Source organism: Stenella coeruleoalba (assembly GCF_951394435.1).
Source record: "Stenella coeruleoalba genome assembly, chromosome: 6".
In the NCBI taxonomy this organism is placed as follows: Eukaryota; Metazoa; Chordata; class Mammalia; order Artiodactyla; family Delphinidae; genus Stenella; species Stenella coeruleoalba.
The window spans coordinates 26,769,900-26,794,051 of NC_137151.1; the positions used below are offsets into that span (position 1 = coordinate 26,769,900).

Sequence of the window (24,152 nt, forward strand, 5' to 3'; positions counted from 1 at the left end):
TTAAATTTGCCCGTCCAGACACCTCCAGCTAGCCTCTCATTGGTTCTCGCTATTCCTGTTCATCTTCCGCAGAAATTGCAAACTGGGCCAAACAGGAGGTTAAAGGCGCTGACTCTCCAAGTGGGGAGAGTGTTAGTAAAGCGTCTGGAATGTTGCACCCGAGTACCAGGGGAGGAAAACTGAGACATATTTGAACACGTCTCCCGTTCACATGGTTGATCATACTTGGGTTCCACATGCATGTTTTAGCTGAAGGAAGAATACCTTAAACCTGGAGAGTTAAGACCCGTGGAATGGGTACCATGCAATATGACTTCAAAGGGTCTTCATTTGCTCACCGAACCTCTCCAATCCTATCACTGCTGCGTTTATGCCCCTGTACACATGCTTGATTCTCTTTCGGAGACATAGCAATCCATAGGTTTTAAGATACTTACTAGTCAGGTACATTCTTAGGCATTTAATATGCGGTGTTGAGTCCATTTCGTTGAGCAAGGAGTAGCTTTTATCTATTCCATATTTGACTTAAGGAACTTTATCTGTGCTCATTTCAATCTCTGGTTTTATGCAGCACCCCAACTCACCTTTACCCTTAAGCAAGCATAAGTTGGTTTTCTAAATTTGAGACCCTGTTCTGTTCTGTAATTCAGTTCCTGTGTAGCCAAGTTTACATTCCGTGTATTACTGATATCTTATGATGTTTCTTTTTCTGTGTGACTTATTTCAGTTAGAATCATCATACCTGGATCCACTCATTGTGATGCTAAGGGCCTGATGACATAGATTTCATTGCTGAGTGATATTGCTTTGTAAGTAAATACCACAACTTCTTTATCCATTTTTCACTTTCTGCGATGTTGAACTTGTACTGTAAACGAGGTTCTTGTAAACAGAGCCGTTCCAAACTTTGGGGTGGCTGTGTCTTTTTGATTTTAATTTCCCTAAGCTATAGGACCATAAGTGGAAGTGCCCTAGGTTCTGTTGCTTTGTTTTTTAGATGTTTCAGGAAACACCGTACACTTCTCCCGAGTGGTTGTTGGCAATTTACATCCCGCCCATCAGCATAACAAGGCTCCCAGTTCTCCATGGCCTGTCCTGCCTTTCTGTATTTTACACTTTTTTCAGATGGCCCTTTTGACCGGGGGGAAGTGAGACTTCATTGTAGTGCAGATTTCCTTTGCAAGCTTGCTTGGTTGGCCAAAAAGGGCGTATGCGTTTTTTCCTGAATATATTCAGGAAAAAACGCATACGCCCTTTTTGGCCAAGTGCATCATTGTGGACGTTCTGCCTCTTTTCCTATGCTTTCAATGCAATTCCAGTCTACCTCCTGAAATCGGTTTCCTGCAATTCTGCCCCGCTTTCAAGTCCTCTTGGCAGCCTTACTTCAGTCTATTTTTGGACGATAGCTGTCATTTATAACTCTGCAGGTTTGTTAATTACAGTGCCCCTGAGCTCCTTTCTTCAACTCGCTTTCTTGTGACCTGGCCGCAACACCGCAGGATGGCTTCAGGCCCTAATCTGGTTCCGGCCCGGCATGCTGAGCCTTTGGTTAATTCCTCTTCCTGGTGGGAAATGAGAGTTAAATTTGCCCGTCCAGACACCTCCAGCTGCCTCTCATTGGTTCTCGCTATTCCTGTTCATCTTCCGCAGAAATTGCAAACTGGGCCAAACAGGAGGTTAAAGGCGCTGACTCTCCAAGTGGGGAGAGTGTTAGTAAAGCGTCTGGAATGTTGCACCCGAGTACCAGGGGAGGAAAACTGAGACATATTTGAACACGTCTCCCGTTCACATGGTTGATCATACTTGGGTTCCACATGCATGTTTTAGCTGAAGGAAGAATACCTTAAACCTGGAGAGTTAAGACCCGTGGAATGGGTACCATGCAATATGACTTCAAAGGGTCTTCATTTGCTCACCGAACCTCTCCAATCCTATCACTGCTGCGTTTATGCCCCTGTACACATGCTTGATTCTCTTTCGGAGACATAGCAATCCATAGGTTTTAAGATACTTACTAGTCAGGTACATTCTTAGACGTTTAATATGCGGTGTTGAGTCCATTTCGTTGAGCAAGGAGTAGCTCTTGTCTATTCCATATTTGACTTAAGGAACTTTATCTGTGCTCATTTCAATCTCTGGTTTTATGCAGCACCCCAACTCACCTTTCCCCTTGAGCAAGCATAAGTTGGTTTTCTAAATTTGAGACCCTGTTCTGTTCTGTAATTCAGTTCCTGTGTAGCCAAGTTTACATTCCGTGTATTACTGATATCTTATGATGTTTCTTTTTCTGTGTGACTTATTTCAGTTAGAATCATCATACCTGAATCCACTCATTGTGATGCTAAGGGCCTGATGACATAGATTTCATTGCTGAGTGATATTGCTTTGTAAGTAAATACCACAACTTCTTTATCCATTTTTCACTTTCTGCGATGTTGAACTTGTACTGTAAACGAGGTTCTTGTAAACAGAGGCGTCCCAAACTTTGGGGTGGCTGTGTCTTTTTGATTTTAATTTCCCTAAGCTATAGGACCATAAGTGGAAGTGCCCTAGGTTCTGTTGCTTTGTTTTTTAGATGTTTCAGGAAACACCATACACTTCTCCCGAGTGTCTGTTGGCAATTTACATCCCGCCCATCAGCATAACAAGGCTCCCAGTTCTCCATGGCCTGTCCTGCCTTTCTGGATTTTACACTTTTTTCAGATGGCCCTTTTGACCGGGGGGAAGTGAGACTTCATTGTAGTGCAGATTTCCTTTGCAAGCTTGCTTGGTTGGCCAAAAAGGGCGTATGCGTTTTTTCCTGAATATATTCAGGAAAAAACGCATACGCCCTTTTTGGCCAAGTGCATCATTGTGGACGTTCTGCCTCTTTTCCTATGCTTTCAATGCAATTTCAGTCTACCTCCTGAAATCGGTTTCCTGCAATTCTGCCCCGCTTTCAAGTCCTCTTGGCAGCCTTACTTCAGTCTATTTTTGGACGATAGCTGTCATTTATAACTCTGCAGGTTTGTGAATTACAGTGCCCCTGAGCTCCTTTCTTCAACTCGCTTTCTTTTGAGCTGGCCGCAACACCGCAGGATGACTTCAGGCCCTAATCTGGTTCCGGTACGGCATGCTGAGCCTCTGGTTATTTCCTCTTCCTGTTGGGAAATGAGAGTTAAATTTGCCCGTCCAGACACCTCCAGCTAGCCTCTCATTGGTTCTCGCTATTCCTGTTCATCTTCCGCAGAAATTGCAAACTGTGCCAAACACGAGGTTAAAGGCGCTGACTCTCCAAGTGGGGAGAGTGTTAGTAAAGCATCTGGAATGTTGCACCCGAGTACCAAGGGAGGAAAACTGAGACATATTTGAACACGTCTCCCGATCACATGGTTGATCATACTCTGGGTTCCACATGCATGTTTTAGCTGAAGGAAGAATACCTAAAACCTGGGTAATTGAAACCCGTGGAATGGGTACCATGCAATATGACTTCAAAGGGTCTTCATTTGCTCACCGAACCTCTCCAATCCTATCACTGCTGCGTTTATGCCCCTGTACACATGCTTGATTCTCTTTCGGAGACATAGCAATCCATAGGTTTTAAGATACTTACTAGTCAGGTACATTCTTAGGCGTTTAATATGCGGTGTTGAGTACATTTCGTTGAGCAAGGAGTGGCTCTTGTCTATTCCATATTTGGCTTAAGGAACTTTATCTGTGCTCATTTCAATCTCTGGTTTTATGCAGCAACCGAACTCACCTTTCCCCTTAAGCAAGCATAAGTTGGTTTTCTAAATTTGAGAACCTGTTCTGTTTTGGAATTCAGTTCCTGTGTAGCCAAGTTTACATTCCGTGTATTAGTGATATCTTATGATGTTTCTTTTTCTGTGTGACTTATTTCAGTTAGAATCATCGTATCTGAATCTACTCATTATGCTGCTACGTGCCTGATGACATAGATTTCATTGCTGAGTGATACTGCATTGTACGTAAGTACCACAAGTTCTTTATCCATTTTTCACTTTCTGCGATGTTGAACTTGTACGGTAAAAGAGGTTCTTGTAAACAGAGCCGTTCCAAACTTTGGGGTGGCTGTGTCTTTTTGATTTTAATTTCCCTAAGCTATAGGACCATAAGTGGAAGTGCCCTAGGCTCTGTTGCTTTGTTTTTTAGATGTTTCAGGAAACACCATACACTTCTCCCAAGTGTCTGTTGGCAATTTACATCCCGCCCATCAGCATAACAAGGCTCCCAGTTCTCAATGGCCTGTCCTGCCTTTCTGGATTTTACACTTTTTTCAGATGGCCCTTTTGACCAGGGGGAAGTGAGACTTCATTGTAGTGCAGATTTCCTTTGCAAGCTTGCTTGGTTGGCCAAAAAGGGCGTATGCGTTTTTTCCTGAATATATTCAGGAAAAAACGCATACGCCCTTTTTGGCCAAGTGCATTATTGTGGACGTTCTGCCTCTTTTCCTATGCTTTCAATGCAATTCCAGTCTACCTCCTGAAATCGGTTTCCTGCAATTCTGCCCCGCTTTCAAGTCCTCTTGGCAGCCTTACTTCAGTCTATTTTTGGACGATAGCTGTCATTTATAACTCTGCAGGTTTGTGAATTACAGTGCCCCTGAGCTCGTTTCTTCAACTCAGTTTCTTTTGAGCTGGCCGCAACACCGCAGGATGGCTTCAGGCCGTAATCTGGTTCCGGCACGGCACGCTGAGCCTTTGGTTAATTCCTCTTCCTGGTGGGAAATGAGAGTTAAATTTGCCCGTCCAGACACCTCCAGCTAGTCTCTCATTGGTTCTCGCTATTCCTGTTCATCTTCCGCAGAAATTGCAAACTGGGCCAAACAGGAGTTTAAAGGGACTGACTCTCCAAGTCGGGAGAGTGTTAGTAAAGCGTCTGGAATGTTGCACCCGAGTACCAGGGGAGGAAAACTGAGACATATTTGAACACGTCTCCCGTTCACATGGTTGATCATACTTGGGTTCCACATGCATGTTTTAGCTGAAGGAAGAATACCTTAAACCTGGAGAGTTAAGACCCGTGGAATGGGTACCATGCAATATGACTTCAAAGGGTCTTCATTTGCTCACCGAACGTCTCCAATCCTATCACTGCTGCGTTTATGCCCCTGTACACATGCTTGATTCTCTTTCGGAGACATAGCAATCTATAGGTTTTAAGATACTTACAACTCAGGTACATTCTTAGGCGTTTAATATGCGGTGTTGAGTCCATTTCGTTGAGCAAGGAGTAGCTCTTGTCTATTCCATATTTGGCTTAAGGAACTTTATCTGTGCTCATTTCAATCTCTGGTTTTATGCAGCACCCCAACTCACCTTTACCCTTAAGCAAGCATAAGTTGTTTTTCTAAATTTGTGACCCAGTTCTGTTCTGTAATTCAGTTCCTGTGTAGCCAAGTTTCCATTCCGTGTATTACTGATATCTTATGATATTTCTTTTTCTGTGTGACTTATTTCAGTTAGAATCATCATACCTGAATCCACTCATTGTGCTGCTAAGGGCCTGATGACATAGATTTCATTGCTGAGTGATATTGCTTTGTAAGAGAATACCACAACTTCTTTATCCATTTTTCACTTTCTGCGATGTTGAACTTGTACTGTAAACGAGGTTCTTGTAAACAGAGCCGTTCCAAACTTTGGGGTGGCTGTGTCTTTTTGATTTTAATTTCCCTAAGCTATAGGACCATAAGTGGAAGTGCCCTAGGCTCTGTTGCTTTGTTTTTTAGATGTTTCAGGAAACACCATACACTTCTCCCGAGTGTCTGTTGGCAATTTACATCCCGCCCATCAGCATAACAAGGCTCCCAGTTCTCCATGGCCTGTCCTGCCTTTCTGGATTTTACACTTTTTTCAGATGGCCCTTTTGACCGGGGGGAAGTGAGACTTCATTGTAGTGCAGATTTCCTTTGCAAGCTTGCTTGGTTGGCCAAAAAGGGCGTATGCGTTTTTTCCTGAATATATTCAGGAAAAAACGCATACGCCCTTTTTGGCCAAGTGCATCATTGTGGACGTTCTGCCTCTTTTCCTATGCTTTCAATGCAATTCCAGTCTACCTCCTGAAATCGGTTTCCTGCAATTCTGCCCCGCTTTCAAGTCCTCTTGGCAGCCTTACTTCAGTCTATTTTTGGACGATAGCTGTCATTTATAACTCTGCAGGTTTGTGAATTACAGTGCCCCTGAGCTCCTTTCTTCAACTCGCTTTCTTGTGACCTGGCCGCAACACCGCAGGATGGCTTCAGGCCCTAATCTGGTTCCGGCACGGCACGCTGAGCCTTTGGTTATTTCCTCTTCCTGGTGGGAAATGAGAGTTAAATTTGCCCGTCCAAACACCTCCAGCTAGTCTCTCATTGGTTCTCGCTATTCCTGTTCATTTTCCGCAGAAATTGCAAAGTGGGCCAAACAGGAGGTAAAGGCGCTGACTCTCCAAGTGGGGAGAGTGTTAGTAAAGCGTCTGGAATGTTGCACCCGAGTACCAGGGGAGGAAAACTGAGACATATTTGAACACGTCTCCCGTTCACATGGTTGATCATACTTGGGTTCCACATGCATGTTTTAGCTGAAGGAAGAATACCTTAAACCTGGGTAGTTGAAACCCGTGGAATGGGTACCATGCAATATGACTTCAAAGGGTCTTCATTTGCTCACCGAACCTCTCCAATCCTATCACTGCTGCGTTTATGCCCCTGTACACATGCTTGATTCTCTTTCGGAGACATAGCAATCCATAGGTTTTAAGATACTTACTAGTCACGTACATTCTTAGACGTTTAATATGCGGTGTTGAGTCCATTTCGTTGAGCAAGGAGTAGCTCTTGTCTATTCCATATTTGACTTAAGGAACTTTATCTGTGCTCATTTCAATCTCTGGTTTTATGCAGCACCCCAACTCACCTTTCCCCTTAAGCAAGCATAAGTTGGTTTTCTAAATTTGAGACCCTGTTCTGTTCTGTAATTCAGTTCCTGTGTAGCCAAGTTTACATTCCGTGTATTACTGATATCTTATGATGTTTCTTTTTCTGTGTGACTTATTTCAGTTAGAATCATCATACCTGAATCCACTCATTGTGATGCTAAGGGCCTGATGACATAGATTTCATTGCTGAGTGATATTGCTTTGTAAGTAAATACCACAACTTCTTTATCCATTTTTCACTTTCTGTGATGTTGAACTTGTACTGTAAACGAGGTTCTTGTAAACAGAGGCATCCCAAACTTTGGGGTGGCTGTGTCTTTTTGATTTTAATTTCCCTAAGCTATAGGACCATAAGTGGAAGTGCCCTAGGTTCTGTTGCTTTGTTTTTTAGATGTTTCAGGAAACACCAAACACTTCTGCCGAGTGTCTGTTGGCAATTTACATCCCGCCCATCAGCATAACAAGGCTCCCAGTTCTCCATGGCCTGTCCTGCCTTTCTGGATTTTACACTTTTTTCAGATGGCCCTTTTGACCGGGAGGAAGTGAGACTTCATTGTAGTGCAGATTTCCTTTGCAAGCTTGCTTGGTTGGCCAAAAAGGGCGTATGCGTTTTTTCCTGAATATATTCAGGAAAAAACGCATACGCCCTTTTTGGCCAAGTGCATCATTGTGGACGTTCTGCCTCTTTTCCTATGCTTTCAATGCAATTCCAGTCTACCTCCTGAAATCGGTTTCCTGCAATTCTGCCCCGCTTTCAAGTCCTCTTGGCAGCCTTACTTCAGTATGTTTTTGGACGATAGCTGTCATTTATAACTCTGCAGGTTTGTGAATTACAGTGCCCCTGAGCTCCTTTCTTCAACTCGCTTTCTTTTGAGCTGGCCGCAACACCGCAGGATGGCTTCAGGCCCTAATCTGGTTCCGGTACGGCACGCTGAGCCTTTGGTTATTTCCTCTTCCTTGTGGGAAATGAGAGTTAAATTTGCCCGTCCAGACACCTCCAGCTAGCCTCTCATTGGTTCTCGCTATTCCTGTTCATCTTCCGCAGAAATTGCAAACTGGACCAAACAGGAGGTTAAAGGCGCTGACTCTCCAAGTGGGGAGAGTGTTAGTAAAGCGTCTGGAATGTTGCACCTGAGTACCAGGGGAGGAAAACTGAGACATATTTGAACACGTCTCCCGTTCACATGGTTGATCATACTTGGGTTCCACATGCATGTTTTAGCTGAAGGAATAATACCTTAAACCTGGAGAGTTGAGACCCGTGTAATGGGTACCATGCAATATGACTTCAAAGGGTCTTCATTTGCTCACCGAACCTCTCCAATCCTATCACTGCTGCGTTTATGCCCCTGTACACATGCTTGATTCTCTTTCGGAGACATAGCAATCCATAGGTTTTAAGATACTTACTAGTCAGGCACATTCTTAGGCGTTTAATATGCGGTGTTGAGTCCATTTCGTTGAGCAAGGAGTAGCTCTTGTCTATTCCATATTTGACTTAAGGAACTTTATCTGTGCTCATTTCAATCTCTGGTTTTATGCAGCACCCCAACTCACCTTTACCCTTAAGCAAGCATAGTTGGTTTTCTAAATTTGAGACCCTGTTCTGTTCTGTAATTCAGTTCCTGTGTAGCCAAGTTTACATTCCGTGTATTACTGATATCTTATGATGTTTCTTTTTCTGTGTGACTTACTTCAGTTAGAATCATCATACCTGAATCCACTCATTGTGCTGCTAAGGGCCTGATGACACAGATTTCATTGCTGAGTGATATTGCTTTGTAAGTAAATACCACAACTTCTTTATCCATTTTTCACTTTCTGCGATGTTGAACTTGTACTGTAAACGAGGTTCTTGTAAACAGAGGCGTCCCAAACTTTGGGGTGGCTGTGTCTTTTTGATTTTAATTTCCCTAAGCTATAGGACCATAAGTGGAAGTGCCCTAGGTTCTGTTGCTTTGTTTTTTAGATGTTTCAGGAAACACCATACACTTCTCCCGAGTGTCTGTTGGCAATTTACATCCCGCCCATCAGCATAACAAGGCTCCCAGTTCTCCATGGCCTGTCCTGCCTTTCTGGATTTTACACTTTTTTCAGATGGCCCTTTTGACCGGGGGGAAGTGAGACTTCATTGTAGTGCAGATTTCCTTTGCAAGCTTGCTTGGTTGGCCAAAAAGGGCGTATGCGTTTTTTCCTGAATATATTCAGGAAAAAACGCATACGCCCTTTTTGGCCAAGTGCATCATTGTGGACGTTCTGCCTCTTTTCCTATGCTTTCAATGCAATTCCAGTCTACCTCCTGAAATCGGTTTCCTGCAATTCTGCCCCGCTTTCAAGTCCTCTTGGCAGCCTTACTTCAGTATGTTTTTGGACGATAGCTGTCATTTATAACTCTGCAGGTTTGTGAATTACAGTGCCCCTGAGCTCCTTTCTTCAACTCGCTTTCTTTTGAGCTGGCCGCAACACCGCAGGATGGCTTCAGGCCCTAATCTGGTTCCGGTACGGCACGCTGAGCCTTTGGTTATTTCCTCTTCCTTGTGGGAAATGAGAGTTAAATTTGCCCGTCCAGACACCTCCAGCTAGCCTCTCATTGGTTCTCGCTATTCCTGTTCATCTTCCGCAGAAATTGCAAACTGGACCAAACAGGAGGTTAAAGGCGCTGACTCTCCAAGTGGGGAGAGTGTTAGTAAAGCGTCTGGAATGTTGCACCTGAGTACCAGGGGAGGAAAACTGAGACATATTTGAACACGTCTCCCGTTCACATGGTTGATCATACTTGGGTTCCACATGCATGTTTTAGCTGAAGGAATAATACCTTAAACCTGGAGAGTTGAGACCCGTGTAATGGGTACCATGCAATATGACTTCAAAGGGTCTTCATTTGCTCACCGAACCTCTCCAATCCTATCACTGCTGCGTTTATGCCCCTGTACACATGCTTGATTCTCTTTCGGAGACATAGCAATCCATAGGTTTTAAGATACTTACTAGTCAGGCACATTCTTAGGCGTTTAATATGCGGTGTTGAGTCCATTTCGTTGAGCAAGGAGTAGCTCTTGTCTATTCCATATTTGACTTAAGGAACTTTATCTGTGCTCATTTCAATCTCTGGTTTTATGCAGCACCCCAACTCACCTTTACCCTTAAGCAAGCATAGTTGGTTTTCTAAATTTGAGACCCTGTTCTGTTCTGTAATTCAGTTCCTGTGTAGCCAAGTTTACATTCCGTGTATTACTGATATCTTATGATGTTTCTTTTTCTGTGTGACTTACTTCAGTTAGAATCATCATACCTGAATCCACTCATTGTGCTGCTAAGGGCCTGATGACACAGATTTCATTGCTGAGTGATATTGCTTTGTAAGTAAATACCACAACTTCTTTATCCATTTTTCACTTTCTGCGATGTTGAACTTGTACTGTAAACGAGGTTCTTGTAAACAGAGGCGTCCCAAACTTTGGGGTGGCTGTGTCTTTTTGATTTTAATTTCCCTAAGCTATAGGACCATAAGTGGAAGTGCCCTAGGCTCTGTTGCTTTGTTTTTTAGATGTTTCAGGAAACACCATACACTTCTCCCGAGTGGTTGTTGGCAATTTACATCCCGCCCATCAGCATAACAAGGCTCCCAGTTCTCCATGGCCTGTCCTGCCTTTCTGGATTTTACACTTTTTTCAGATGGCCCTTTTGACCGGGGGGAAGTGAGACTTCATTGTAGTGCAGATTTCCTTTGCAAGCTTGCTTGGTTGGCCAAAAAGGGCGTATGCGTTTTTTCCTGAATATATTCAGGAAAAAACGCATACGCCCTTTTTGGCCAAGTGCATCATTGTGGACGTTCTGCCTCTTTTCCTATGCTTTCAATGCAATTTCAGTCTACCTCCTGAAATCGGTTTGCTGCAATTCTGCCCCGCTTTCAAGTCCTCTTGGCAGCCTTACTTCAGTCTATTTTTGGACGATAGCTGTCATTTATAACTCTGCAGGTTTGTGAATTACAGTGCCCCTGAGCTCCTTTCTTCAACTCGCTTTCTTTTGAGCTGGCCGCAACACCGCAGGATGGCTTCAGGCCCTAATCTGGTTCCGGTACGGCACGCTGAGCCTTTGGTTATTTCCTCTTCCTTGTGGGAAATGAGAGTTAAATTTGCCCGTCCAGACACCTCCAGCTAGCCTCTCATTGGTTCTCGCTATTCCTGTTCATCTTCCGCAGAAATTGCAAACTGGACCAAACAGGAGGTTAAAGGCGCTGACTCTCCAAGTGGGGAGAGTGTTAGTAAAGCGTCTGGAATGTTGCACCTGAGTACCAGGGGAGGAAAACTGAGACATATTTGAACACGTCTCCCGTTCACATGGTTGATCATACTTGGGTTCCACATGCATGTTTTAGCTGAAGGAAGAATACCTTAAACCTGGAGAGTTGAGACCCGTGTAATGGGTACCATGCAATATGACTTCAAAGGGTCTTCATTTGCTCACCGAACCTCTCCAATCCTATCACTGCTGCGTTTATGCCCCTGTACACATGCTTGATTCTCTTTCGGAGACATAGCAATCCATAGGTTTTAAGATACTTACTAGTCAGGCACATTCTTAGGCGTTTAATATGCGGTGTTGAGTCCATTTCGTTGAGCAAGGAGTAGCTCTTGTCTATTCCATATTTGACTTAAGGAACTTTATCTGTGCTCATTTCAATCTCTGGTTTTATGCAGCACCCCAACTCACCTTTACCCTTAAGCAAGCATAGTTGGTTTTCTAAATTTGAGACCCTGTTCTGTTCTGTAATTCAGTTCCTGTGTAGCCAAGTTTACATTCCGTGTATTACTGATATCTTATGATGTTTCTTTTTCTGTGTGACTTACTTCAGTTAGAATCATCATACCTGAATCCACTCATTGTGCTGCTAAGGGCCTGATGACACAGATTTCATTGCTGAGTGATATTGCTTTGTAAGTAAATACCACAACTTCTTTATCCATTTTTCACTTTCTGCGATGTTGAACTTGTACTGTAAACGAGGTTCTTGTAAACAGAGGCGTCCCAAACTTTGGGGTGGCTGTGTCTTTTTGATTTTAATTTCCCTAAGCTATAGGACCATAAGTGGAAGTGCCCTAGGTTCTGTTGCTTTGTTTTTTAGATGTTTCAGGAAACACCATACACTTCTCCCGAGTGTCTGTTGGCAATTTACATCCCGCCCATCAGCATAACAAGGCTCCCAGTTCTCCATGGCCTGTCCTGCCTTTCTGGATTTTACACTTTTTTCAGATGGCCCTTTTGACCGGGGGGAAGTGAGACTTCATTGTAGTGCAGATTTCCTTTGCAAGCTTGCTTGGTTGGCCAAAAAGGGCGTATGCGTTTTTTCCTGAATATATTCAGGAAAAAACGCATACGCCCTTTTTGGCCAAGTGCATCATTGTGGACGTTCTGCCTCTTTTCCTATGCTTTCAATGCAATTTCAGTCTACCTCCTGAAATCGGTTTGCTGCAATTCTGCCCCGCTTTCAAGTCCTCTTGGCAGCCTTACTTCAGTCTATTTTTGGACGATAGCTGTCATTTATAACTCTGCAGGTTTGTGAATTACAGTGCCCCTGAGCTCCTTTCTTCAACTCGCTTTCTTTTGAGCTGGCCGCAACACCGCAGGATGACTTGAGGCCCTAATCTGGTTCCGGCCCGGCATGCTGAGCCTTTGGTTAATTCCTCTTCCTGGTGGGAAATGAGAGTTAAATTTGCCCGTCCAGACACCTCCAGCTAGCCTCTCATTGGTTCTCACTATTCCTGTTCATCTTCCGCAGAAATTGCAAACTAGGCCAAACAGGAGGTTAAAGGGACTGACTCTCCAAGTGGGGAGAGTGTTAGTAAAGCGTCTGGAATGTTGCACCCGAGTACCAGGGGAGGAAAACTGAGACATATTTGAACACGTCTCCCGATCACATGGTTGATCATACTCTAGGTTCCACATGAATGTTTTAGCTGAAGGAAGAATACCTTAAACCTGGGTAGTTGAAACCCGTGGAATGGGTACCATGCAATATGACTTCAAAGGGTCTTCATTTGCTCACCGAACCTCTCCAATCCTATCACTGCTGCGTTTATGCCCCTGTACACATGCTTGATTCTCTTTCGGAGACATAGCAATCCATAGGTTTTAAGATACTTACTAGTCAGGCACATTCTTAGGCGTTTAATATGCGGTGTTGAGTCCATTTCGTTGAGCAAGGAGTAGCTCTTGTCTATTCCATATTTGACTTAAGGAACTTTATCTGTGCTCATTTCAATCTCTGGTTTTATGCAGCACCCCAACTCACCTTTACCCTTAAGCAAGCATAGTTGGTTTTCTAAATTTGAGACCCTGTTCTGTTCTGTAATTCAGTTCCTGTGTAGCCAAGTTTACATTCCGTGTATTACTGATATCTTATGATGTTTCTTTTTCTGTGTGACTTACTTCAGTTAGAATCATCATACCTGAATCCACTCATTGTGCTGCTAAGGGCCTGATGACACAGATTTCATTGCTGAGTGATATTGCTTTGTAAGTAAATACCACAACTTCTTTATCCATTTTTCACTTTCTGCGATGTTGAACTTGTACTGTAAACGAGGTTCTTGTAAACAGAGGCGTCCCAAACTTTGGGGTGGCTGTGTCTTTTTGATTTTAATTTCCCTAAGCTATAGGACCATAAGTGGAAGTGCCCTAGGTTCTGTTGCTTTGTTTTTTAGATGTTTCAGGAAACACCATACACTTCTCCCGAGTGTCTGTTGGCAATTTACATCCCGCCCATCAGCATAACAAGGCTCCCAGTTCTCCATGGCCTGTCCTGCCTTTCTGGATTTTACACTTTTTTCAGATGGCCCTTTTGACCGGGGGGAAGTGAGACTTCATTGTAGTGCAGATTTCCTTTGCAAGCTTGCTTGGTTGGCCAAAAAGGGCGTATGCGTTTTTTCCTGAATATATTCAGGAAAAAACGCATACGCCCTTTTTGGCCAAGTGCATCATTGTGGACGTTCTGCCTCTTTTCCTATGCTTTCAATGCAATTTCAGTCTACCTCCTGAAATCGGTTTGCTGCAATTCTGCCCCGCTTTCAAGTCCTCTTGGCAGCCTTACTTCAGTCTATTTTTGGACGATAGCTGTCATTTATAACTCTGCAGGTTTGTGAATTACAGTGCCCCTGAGCTCCTTTCTTCAACTCGCTTTCTTTTGAGCTGGCCGCAACACCGCAGGATGACTTGAGGCCCTAATCTGGTTCCGGCCCGGCATGCTGAGCCTTTGGTTAATTCCTCTTCCTGGTGGGAAATGAGAGTTAAATTTGCCCGTCCAGACACCTCCAGCTAGCCTCTCATTGGTTCTCGCTATTCCTGTTCATCTTCCGCAGAAATTGCAAACTAGGCCAAACAGGAGGTTAAAGGGACTGACTCTCCAAGTGGGGAGAGTGTTAGTAAAGCGTCTGGAATGTTGCACCCGAGTACCAGGGGAGGAAAACTGAGACATATTTGAACACGTCTCCCGATCACATGGTTGATCATACTCTAGGTTCCACATGAATGTTTTAGCTGAAGGAAGAATACCTTAAACCTGGGTAGTTGAAACCCGTGGAATGGGTACCATGCAATATGACTTCAAAGGGTCTTCATTTGCTCACCGAACCTCTCCAATCCTATCACTGCTGCGTTTATGCCCCTGTACACATGCTTGATTCTCTTTCGGAGACATAGCAATCTATAGGTTTTAAGATACTTACAAGTCAGGTACATTCTTAGGCGTTTAATATGCGGTGTTGAGTCCATTTCGTTGAGCAAGGAGTAGCTCTTGTCTATTCCATATTTGGCTTAAGGAACTTTATCTGTGCTCATTTCAATCTCTGGTTTTATGCAGCACCCCAACTCACCTTTACCCTTAAGCAAGCATAAGTTGTTTTTCTAAATTTGTGACCCAGTTCTGTTCTGTAATTCAGTTCCTGTGTAGCCAAGTTTCCATTCCGTGTATTACTGATATCTTATGATGTTTCTTTTTCTGTGTGACTTATTTCAGTTAGAATCATCATACCTGAATCCACTCATTGTGCTGCTAAGGGCCTGATGACATAGATTTCATTGCTGAGTGATATTGCTTTGTAAGTGAATACCACAACTTCTTTATCCATTTTTCACTTTCTGCGATGTTGAACTTGTACTGTAAACGAGGTTCTTGTAAACAGAGCCGTTCCAAACTTTGGGGTGGCTGTGTCTTTTTGATTTTAATTTCCCTAAGCTATAGGACCATAAGTGGAAGTGCCCTAGGCTCTGTTGCTTTGTTTTTTAGATGTTTCAGGAAACACCATACACTTCTCCCGAGTGGTTGTTGGCAATTTACATCCCGCCCATCAGCATAACAAGGCTCCCAGTTCTCCATGGCCTGTCCTGCCTTTCTGGATTTTACACTTTTTTCAGATGGCCCTTTTGACCGGGGGGAAGTGAGACTTCATTGTAGTGCAGATTTCCTTTGCAAGCTTGCTTGGTTGGCCAAAAAGGGCGTATGCGTTTTTTCCTGAATATATTCAGGAAAAAACGCATACGCCCTTTTTGGCCAAGTGCATCATTGTGGACGTTCTGCCTCTTTTCCTATGCTTTCAATGCAATTCCAGTCTACCTCCTGAAATCGGTTTCCTGCAATTCTGCCCCGCTTTCAAGTCCTCTTGGCAGCCTTACTTCAGTCTATTTTTGGACGATAGCTGTCATTTATAACTCTGCAGGTTTGTGAATTACAGTGCCCCTGAGCTCCTTTCTTCAACTTGCTTTCTTGTGACCTGGCCGCAACACCGCAGGATGGCTTCAGGCCCTAATCTGGTTCCGGCACGGCACGCTGAGCCTTTGGTTATTTCCTCTTCCTGGTGGGAAATGAGAGTTAAATTTGCCCGTCCAAACACCTCCAGCTAGCCTCTCATTGGTTCTCGCTATTCCTGTTCATCTTCCGCAGAAATTGCAAACTGTGCCAAACAGGAGGTTAAAGGCGCAGACTCTCCAAGTGGGGAGAGTGTTAGTAAAGCGTCTGGAATGTTGCACCCGAGTACCAAGGGAGGAAAACTGAGACATATTTGAACACGTCTCCCGATCACATGGTTGATCATACTCTGGGTTCCACATGCATGTTTTAGCTGAAGGAAGAATACCTAAAACCTGGGTAATTGAAACCCGTGGAATGGGTACCATGCAATATGACTTCAAAGGGTCTTCATTTGCTCACCAAACCTCTCCAATCCTATCACTGCTGCGTTTATGCCCCTGTACACATGCTTGATTCTCTTTCGGAGACATAGCAATCCATAGGTTTTAAGATACTTACTAGTCAGGTACATTCTTAGGCGTTAAATATGCGGTGTTGAGTCCATTTCGTTGAGCAAGGAGTGGCTCTTGTCTATTCCATATTTGGCTTAAGGAACTTTATCTGTGCTCATTTCAATCTCTGGTTTTATGCAGCAACCGAACTCACCTTTCCCCTTAAGCAAGCATAAGTTGGTTTTCTAAATTTGAGAACCTGTTCTGTTTTGGAATTCAGTTCCTGTGTAGCCAAGTTTACATTCCGTGTATTAGTGATATCTTATGATGTTTCTTTTTCTGTGTGACTTATTTCAGTTAGAATCATCGTATCTGAATCTACTCATTATGCTGCTACGTGCCTGATGACAAAGATTTCATTGCTGAGTGATACTGCATTGTACGTAAGTACCACAAATTCTTTATCCATTTTTCACTTTCTGCGATGTTGAACTTGTACGGTAAAAGAGGTTCTTGTAAACAGAGCCGTTCCAAACTTTGGGGTGGCTGTGTCTTTTTGATTTTAATTTCCCTAAGCTATAGGACCATAAGTGGAAGTGCCCTAGGCTCTGTTGCTTTGTTTTTTAGATGTTTCAGGAAACACCATACACTTCTCCCAAGTGTCTGTTGGCAATTTACATCCCGCCCATCAGCATAACAAGGCTCCCAGTTCTCAATGGCCTGTACTGCCTTTCTGGATTTTACACTTTTTTCAGATGGCCCTTTTGACCAGGGGGAAGTGAGACTTCATTGTAGTGCAGATTTCCTCTGCAAGCTTGCTTGGTTGGCCAATAAGGGCGTATGCGTTTTTTCCTGAATATATTCAGGAAAAAACGCATACGCCCTTTTTGGCCAAGTGCATTATTGTGGACGTTCTGCCTCTTTTCCTATGCTTTCAATGCAATTCCAGTCTACCTCCTGAAATCGGTTTCCTGCAATTCTGCCCCGCTTTCAAGTCCTCTTGGCAGCCTTACTTCAGTCTATTTTTGGACGATAGCTGTCATTTATAACTCTGCAGGTTTGTGAATTACAGTGCCCCTGAGCTCCTTTCTTCAACTCGGTTTCTTTTGAGCTGGCCGCAACACCGCAGGATGGCTTCAGGCCCTAATCTGGTTCCGGCACGGCACGCTGAGCCTTTGGTTAATTCCTCTTCCTGGTGGGAAATGAGAGTTAAATTTGCCCGTCCAGACACCTCCAGCTAGTCTCTCATTGGTTCTCGCTATTCCTGTTCATCTTCCGCAGAAATTGCAAACTGGGCCAAACAGGAGTTTAAAGGGACTGACTCTCCAAGTCGGGAGAGTGTTAGTAAAGCGTCTGGAATGTTGCACCCGAGTACCAGGGGAGGAAAACTGAGACATATTTGAACACGTCTCCCGTTCACATGGTTGATCATACTTGGGTTCCACATGCATGTTTTAGCTGAAGGAAGAATACCTTAAACCTGGAGAGTTAAGACCCGTGTAATGGGTACCATGCAATATGACTTCAAAGGGTCTTCATTTGCTCACCGAACCTCTCCAATCCTATCACTGCTGCGTTTATGCCCCTGTACACATGCTTGATTCTCTTTCGGAGACATAGCAATCCATAGGTTTTAAGATACTTACTAGTCAGGTACATTCTTAGGCTTTTAATATGCGGTGTTGAGTCCATTTCGTTGAGCAAGGAGTAGCTCTTGTCTATTCCATATTTGACTTAAGGAACTTTATCTGTGCTCATTTCAATCTCTGGTTTTATGCAGCACCCCAACTCACCTTTACCCTTAAGCAAGCATAAGTTGGTTTTCTAAATTTGAGACCCTGTTCTGTTCTGTAATTCAGTTCCTGTGTAGCCAAGTTTACATTCCGTGTATTAGTGATATCTTATGATGTTTCTTTTTCTGTGTGACTTACTTCAGTTAGAATCATCATACCTGAATCCACTCATTGTGCTGCTAAGGGCCTGATGACACAGATTTCATTGCTGAGTGATATTGCTTTGTAAGTAAATACCACAACTTCTTTATCCATTTTTCACTTTCTGCGATGTTGAACTTGTACTGTAAACGAGGTTCTTGTAAACAGAGGCGTCCCAAACTTTGGGGTGGCTGTGTCTTTTTGATTTTAATTTCCCTAAGCTATAGGACCATAAGTGGAAGTGCCCTAGGTTCTGTTGCTTTGTTTTTTAGATGTTTCAGGAAACACCATACACTTCTCCCGAGTGTCTGTTGGCAATTTACATCCCGCCCATCAGCATAACAAGGCTCCCAGTTCTCCATGGCCTGTCCTGCCTTTCTGGATTTTACACTTTTTTCAGATGGCCCTTTTGACCGGGGGGAAGTGAGACTTCATTGTAGTGCAGATTTCCTTTGCAAGCTTGCTTGGTTGGCCAAAAAGGGCGTATGCGTTTTTTCCTGAATATATTCAGGAAAAAACGCATACGCCCTTTTTGGCCAAGTGCATCATTGTGGACGTTCTGCCTCTTTTCCTATGCTTTCAATGCAATTTCAGTCTACCTCCTGAAATCGGTTTCCTGCAATTCTGCCCCGCTTTCAAGTCCTCTTGGCAGCCTTACTTCAGTCTATTTTTGGACGATAGCTGTCATTTATAACTCTGCAGGTTTGTGAATTACACTGCCCCTGAGCTCCTTTCTTCAACTCGCTTTCTTTTGAGCTGGCCGCAACACCGCAGGATGACTTGAGGCCCTAATCTGGTTCCGGTACGGCACGCTGAGCCTTTGGTTATTTCCTCTTCCTGGTGGGAAATGAGAGTTAAATTTGCCCGTCCAGACACCTCCAGCTAGCCTCTCATTGGTTCTCGCTATTCCTGTTCATCTTCCGCAGAAATTGCAAACTGTGCCAAACAGGAGGTTAAAGGCGCAGACTCTCCAAGTGGGGAGAGTGTTAGTAAAGCGTCTGGAATGTTGCACCCGAGTACCAAGGGAGGAAAACTGAGACATATTTGAACACGTCTCCCGATCACATGGTTGATCATACTCTGGGTTCCACATGCATGTTTTAGCTGAAGGAAGAATACCTAAAATCTGGGTAATTGAAACCCGTGGAATGGGTACCATGCAATATGACTTCAAAGGGTCTTCATTTGCTCACCGAACCTCTCCAATCCTATCACTGCTGCGTTTATGCCCCTGTACACATGCTTGATTCTCTTTCGGAGACATAGCAATCCATAGGTTTTAAGATACTTACTAGTCAGGTACATTCTTAGGCGTTTAATATGCGGTGTTGAGTCCATTTCGTTGAGCAAGGAGTGGCTCTTGTCTATTCCATATTTGGCTTAAGGAACTTTATCTGTGCTCATTTCAATCTCTGGTTTTATGCAGCAACCGAACTCACCTTTCCCCTTAAGCAAGCATAAGTTGGTTTTCTAAATTTGAGAACCTGTTCTGTTTTGGAATTCAGTTCCTGTGTAGCCAAGTTTACATTCCGTGTATTAGTGATATCTTATGATGTTTCTTTTTCTGTGTGACTTATTTCAGTTAGAATCATCGTATCTGAATCTACTCATTATGCTGCTACGTGCCTGATGACATAGATTTCATTGCTGAGTGATACTGCATTGTACGTAAGTACCACAAGTTCTTTATCCATTTTTCACTTTCTGCGATGTTGAACTTGTACGGTAAAAGAGGTTCTTGTAAACAGAGCCGTTCCAAACTTTGGGGTGGCTGTGTCTTTTTGATTTTAATTTCCCTAAGCTATAGGACCATAAGTGGAAGTGCCCTAGGCTCTGTTGCTTTGTTTTTTAGATGTTTCAGGAAACACCATACACTTCTCCCAAGTGTCTGTTGGCAATTTACATCCCGCCCATCAGCATAACAAGGCTCCCAGTTCTCAATGGCCTGTACTGCCTTTCTGGATTTTACACTTTTTTCAGATGGCCCTTTTGACCAGGAGGAAGTGAGACTTCATTGTAGTGCAGATTTCCTTTGCAAGCTTGCTTGGTTGGCCAAAAAGGGCGTATGCGTTTTTTCCTGAATATATTCAGGAAAAAACGCATACGCCCTTTTTGGCCAAGTGCATCATTGTGGACGTTCTGCCTCTTTTCCTATGCTTTCAATGCAATTCCAGTCTACCTCCTGAAATCGGTTTCCTGCAATTCTGCCCCGCTTTCAAGTCCTCTTGGCAGCCTTACTTCAGTCTATTTTTGGACGATAGCTGTCATTTATAACTCTGCAGGTTTGTGAATTACAGTGCCCCTGAGCTCCTTTCTTCAACTCGGTTTCTTTTGAGCTGGCCGCAACACCGCAGGATGGCTTCAGGCCCTAATCTGGTTCCGGCACGGCACGCTGAGCCTTTGGTTAATTCCTCTTCCTGGTGGGAAATGAGAGTTAAATTTGCCCGTCCAGACACCTCCAGCTAGCCTCTCATTGGTTCTCGCTATTCCTGTTCATCTTCCGCAGAAATTGCAAACTGGGCCAAACAAGAGTTTAAAGGGACTGACTCTCCAAGTGGGGAGAGTGTTAGTAAAGCGTCTGGAATGTTGCACCCGAGTACCAGGGGAGGAAAACTGAGACATATTTGAACACGTCTCCCGTTCACATGGTTGATCATACTTGGGTTCCACATGCATGTTTTAGCTGAAGGAAGAATACCTTAAACCTGGAGAGTTAAGACCCGTGTAATGGGTACCATGCAATATGACTTCAAAGGGTCTTCATTTGCTCACCGAACCTCTCCAATCCTATCACTGCTGCGTTTATGCCCCTGTACACATGCTTGATTCTCTTTCGGAGACATAGCAATCCATAGGTTTTAAGATACTTACTAGTCAGGTACATTCTTAGGCGTTTAATATGCGGTGTTGAGTCCATTTCGTTGAGCAAGGAGTAGCTCTTGTCTATTCCATATTTGACTTAAGGAACTTTATCTGTGCTCATTTCAATCTCTGGTTTTATGCAGCACCCCAACTCACCTTTACCCTTAAGCAAGCATAAGTTGGTTTTCTAAATTTGAGACCCTGTTCTGTTCTGTAATTCAGTTCCTGTGTAGCCAAGTTTCCATTCCGTGTATTACTGATATCTTATGATGTTTCTTTTTCTGTGTGACTTATTTCAGTTAGAATCATCATACCTGAATCCACTCATTGTGCTGCTAAGGGCCTGATGACATAGATTTCATTGCTGAGTGATATTGCTTTGTAAGTAAATACAAAAACTTCTTTATCCATTTTTCACTTTCTGCGATGTTGAACTTGTACTGTAAACGAGGTTCTTGTAAACAGAGGCGTCCCAAACTTTGGGGTGGCTGTGTCTTTTTGATTTTAATTTCCCTAAGCTATAGGACCATAAGTGGAAGTGCCCTAGGTTCTGTTGCTTTGTTTTTTAGATGTTTCAGGAAACACCATACACTTCTCCCGAGTGTCTGTTGGCAATTTACATCCCGCCCATCAGCATAACAAGGCTCCCAGTTCTCCATGGCCTGTCCTGCCTTTCTGGATTTTACACTTTTTTCAGATGGCCCTTTTGACCGGGGGGAAGTGAGACTTCATTGTAGTGCAGATTTCCTTTGCAAGCTTGCTTGGTTGGCCAAAAAGGGCGTATGCGTTTTTTCCTGAATATATTCAGGAAAAAACGCATACGCCCTTTTTGGCCAAGTGCATCATTGTGGACGTTCTGCCTCTTTTCCTATGCTTTCAATGCAATTCCAGTCTACCTCCTGAAATTGGTTTCCTGCAATTCTGCCCCGCTTTCAAGTCCTCTTGGCAGCCTTACTTCAGTATGTTTTTGGATGATAGCTGTCATTTATAACTCTGCAGGTTTGTGAATTACAGTGCCCCTGAGCTCCTTTCTTCAACTCGCTTTCTTTTGAGCTGGCCGCAACACCACAGGATGGCTTCAGGCCCTAATCTGGTTCCGGTACGGCACGCTGAGCCTTTGGTTATTTCCTCTTCCTTGTGGGAAATGAGAGTTAAATTTGCCCGTCCAGACACCTCCAGCTAGCCTCTCATTGGTTCTCGCTATTCCTGTTCATCTTCCGCAGAAATTGCAAACTGGGCCAAACAGGAGGTTAAAGGCGCTGACTCTCCAAGTGGGGAGAGTGTTAGTAAAGCGTCTGGAATGTTGCACCCGAGTACCAGGGGAGGAAAACTGAGACATATTTGAACACGTCTCCCGTTCACATGGTTGATCATACTTGGGTTCCACATGCATGTTTTAGCTGAAGGAAGAATACCTTAAACCTGGAGAGTTGAGACCCGTGTAATGGGTACCATGCAATATGACTTCAAAGGGTCTTCATTTGCTCACCGAACCTCTCCAATCCTATCACTGCTGCGTTTATGCCCCTGTACACATGCTTGATTCTCTTTCGGAGACATAGCAATCCCTAGGTTTTAAGATACTTACTAGTCAGGTACATTCTTAGGCGTTTAATATGCGGTGTTGAGTACATTTCGTTGAGCAAGGAGTGGCTCTTGTCTATTCCATATTTGGCTTAAGGAACTTTATCTGTGCTCATTTCAATCTCTGGTTTTATGCAGCACCCCAACTCACCTTTCCCCTTAAGCAAGCATAAGTTGGTTTTCTAAATTTGAGAACCTGTTCTGTTTTGGAATTCAGTTCCTGTGTAGCCAAGTTTACATTCCGTGTATTAGTGATATCTTATGATGTTTCTTTTTCTGTGTGACTTATTTCAGTTAGAATCATCGTATCTGAATCTACTCATTATGCTGCTACGTGCCTGATGACATAGATTTCATTGCTGAGTGATACTGCATTGTACGTAAGTACCACAAGTTCTTTATCCATTTTTCACTTTCTGCGATGTTGAACTTGTACGGTAAAAGAGGTTCTTGTAAACAGAGCCGTTCCAAACTTTGGGGTGGCTGTGTCTTTTTGATTTTAATTTCCCTAAGCTATAGGACCATAAGTGGAAATGCCCTAGGCTCTGTTGCTTTGTTTTTTAGATGTTTCAGGAAACACCATACACTTCTCACGAGTGGTTGTTGGCAATTTACATCCCGCCCATCAGCATAACAAGGCTCCCAGTTCTCAATGGCCTGTACTGCCTTTCTGGATTTTACACTTTTTTCAGATGGCCCTTTTGACCAGGAGGAAGTGAGACTTCATTGTAGTGCAGATTTCCTTTGCAAGCTTGCTTGGTTGGCCAAAAATGGCGTATGCGTTTTTTCCTGAATATATTCAGGAAAAAACGCATATGCCCTTTTTGGCCAAGTGCATTATTGTGGACGTTCTGCCTCTTTTCCTATGCTTTCAATGTAATTCCAGTCTACCTCCTGAAATCGGTTTCCTGCAATTCTGCCCCGCTTTCAAGTCCTCTTGGCAGCCTTACTTCAGTCTATTTTTGGACGATAGCTGTCATTTATAACTCTGCAGGTTTGTGAATTACAGTGCCCCTGAGCTCCTTTCTTCAACTCGGTTTCTTTTGAGCTGGCCGCAACACCGCAGGATGGCTTCAGGCCCTAATCTGGTTCCGGCACGGCACGCTGAGCCTTTGGTTAATTCCTCTTCCTGGTGGGAAATGAGAGTTAAATTTGCCCGTCCAGACACCTCCAGCTAGTCTCTCATTGGTTCTCGCTATTCCTGTTCATCTTCCGAAGAAATTGCAAACTGGGCCAAACAGGAGTTTAAAGGGACTGACTCTCCAAGTCGGGAGAGTGTTAGTAAAGCGTCTGGAATGTTGCACCCGAGTACCAGGGGAGGAAAACTGAGACATATTTGAACACGTCTCCCGTTCACATGGTTGATCATACTTGGGTTCCACATGCATGTTTTAGCTGAAGGAAGAATACCTTAAACCTGGAGAGTTAAGACCCGTGTAATGGGTACCATGCAATATGATTTCAAAGGGTCTTCATTTGCTCACCGAACGTCTCCAATCCTATCACTGCTGCGTTTATGCCCCTGTACACATGCTTGATTCTCTTTCGGAGACATAGCAATCCATAGGTTTTAAGATACTTACTAGTCAGGTACATTCTTAGGCGTTTAATATG

At 43.7% G+C, this 24,152-nt stretch overlaps 1 long non-coding RNA gene across 11 annotated transcripts in view; it reads left to right on the forward strand.

Moving 5' to 3' along the window:
• LOC307188336 overlaps positions 1–24,152 on the forward strand; it is a 1,520,920-nt gene that overhangs the window by 632,463 nt on the left and 864,305 nt on the right. The gene's annotated exons all lie outside the window — the stretch shown is intronic.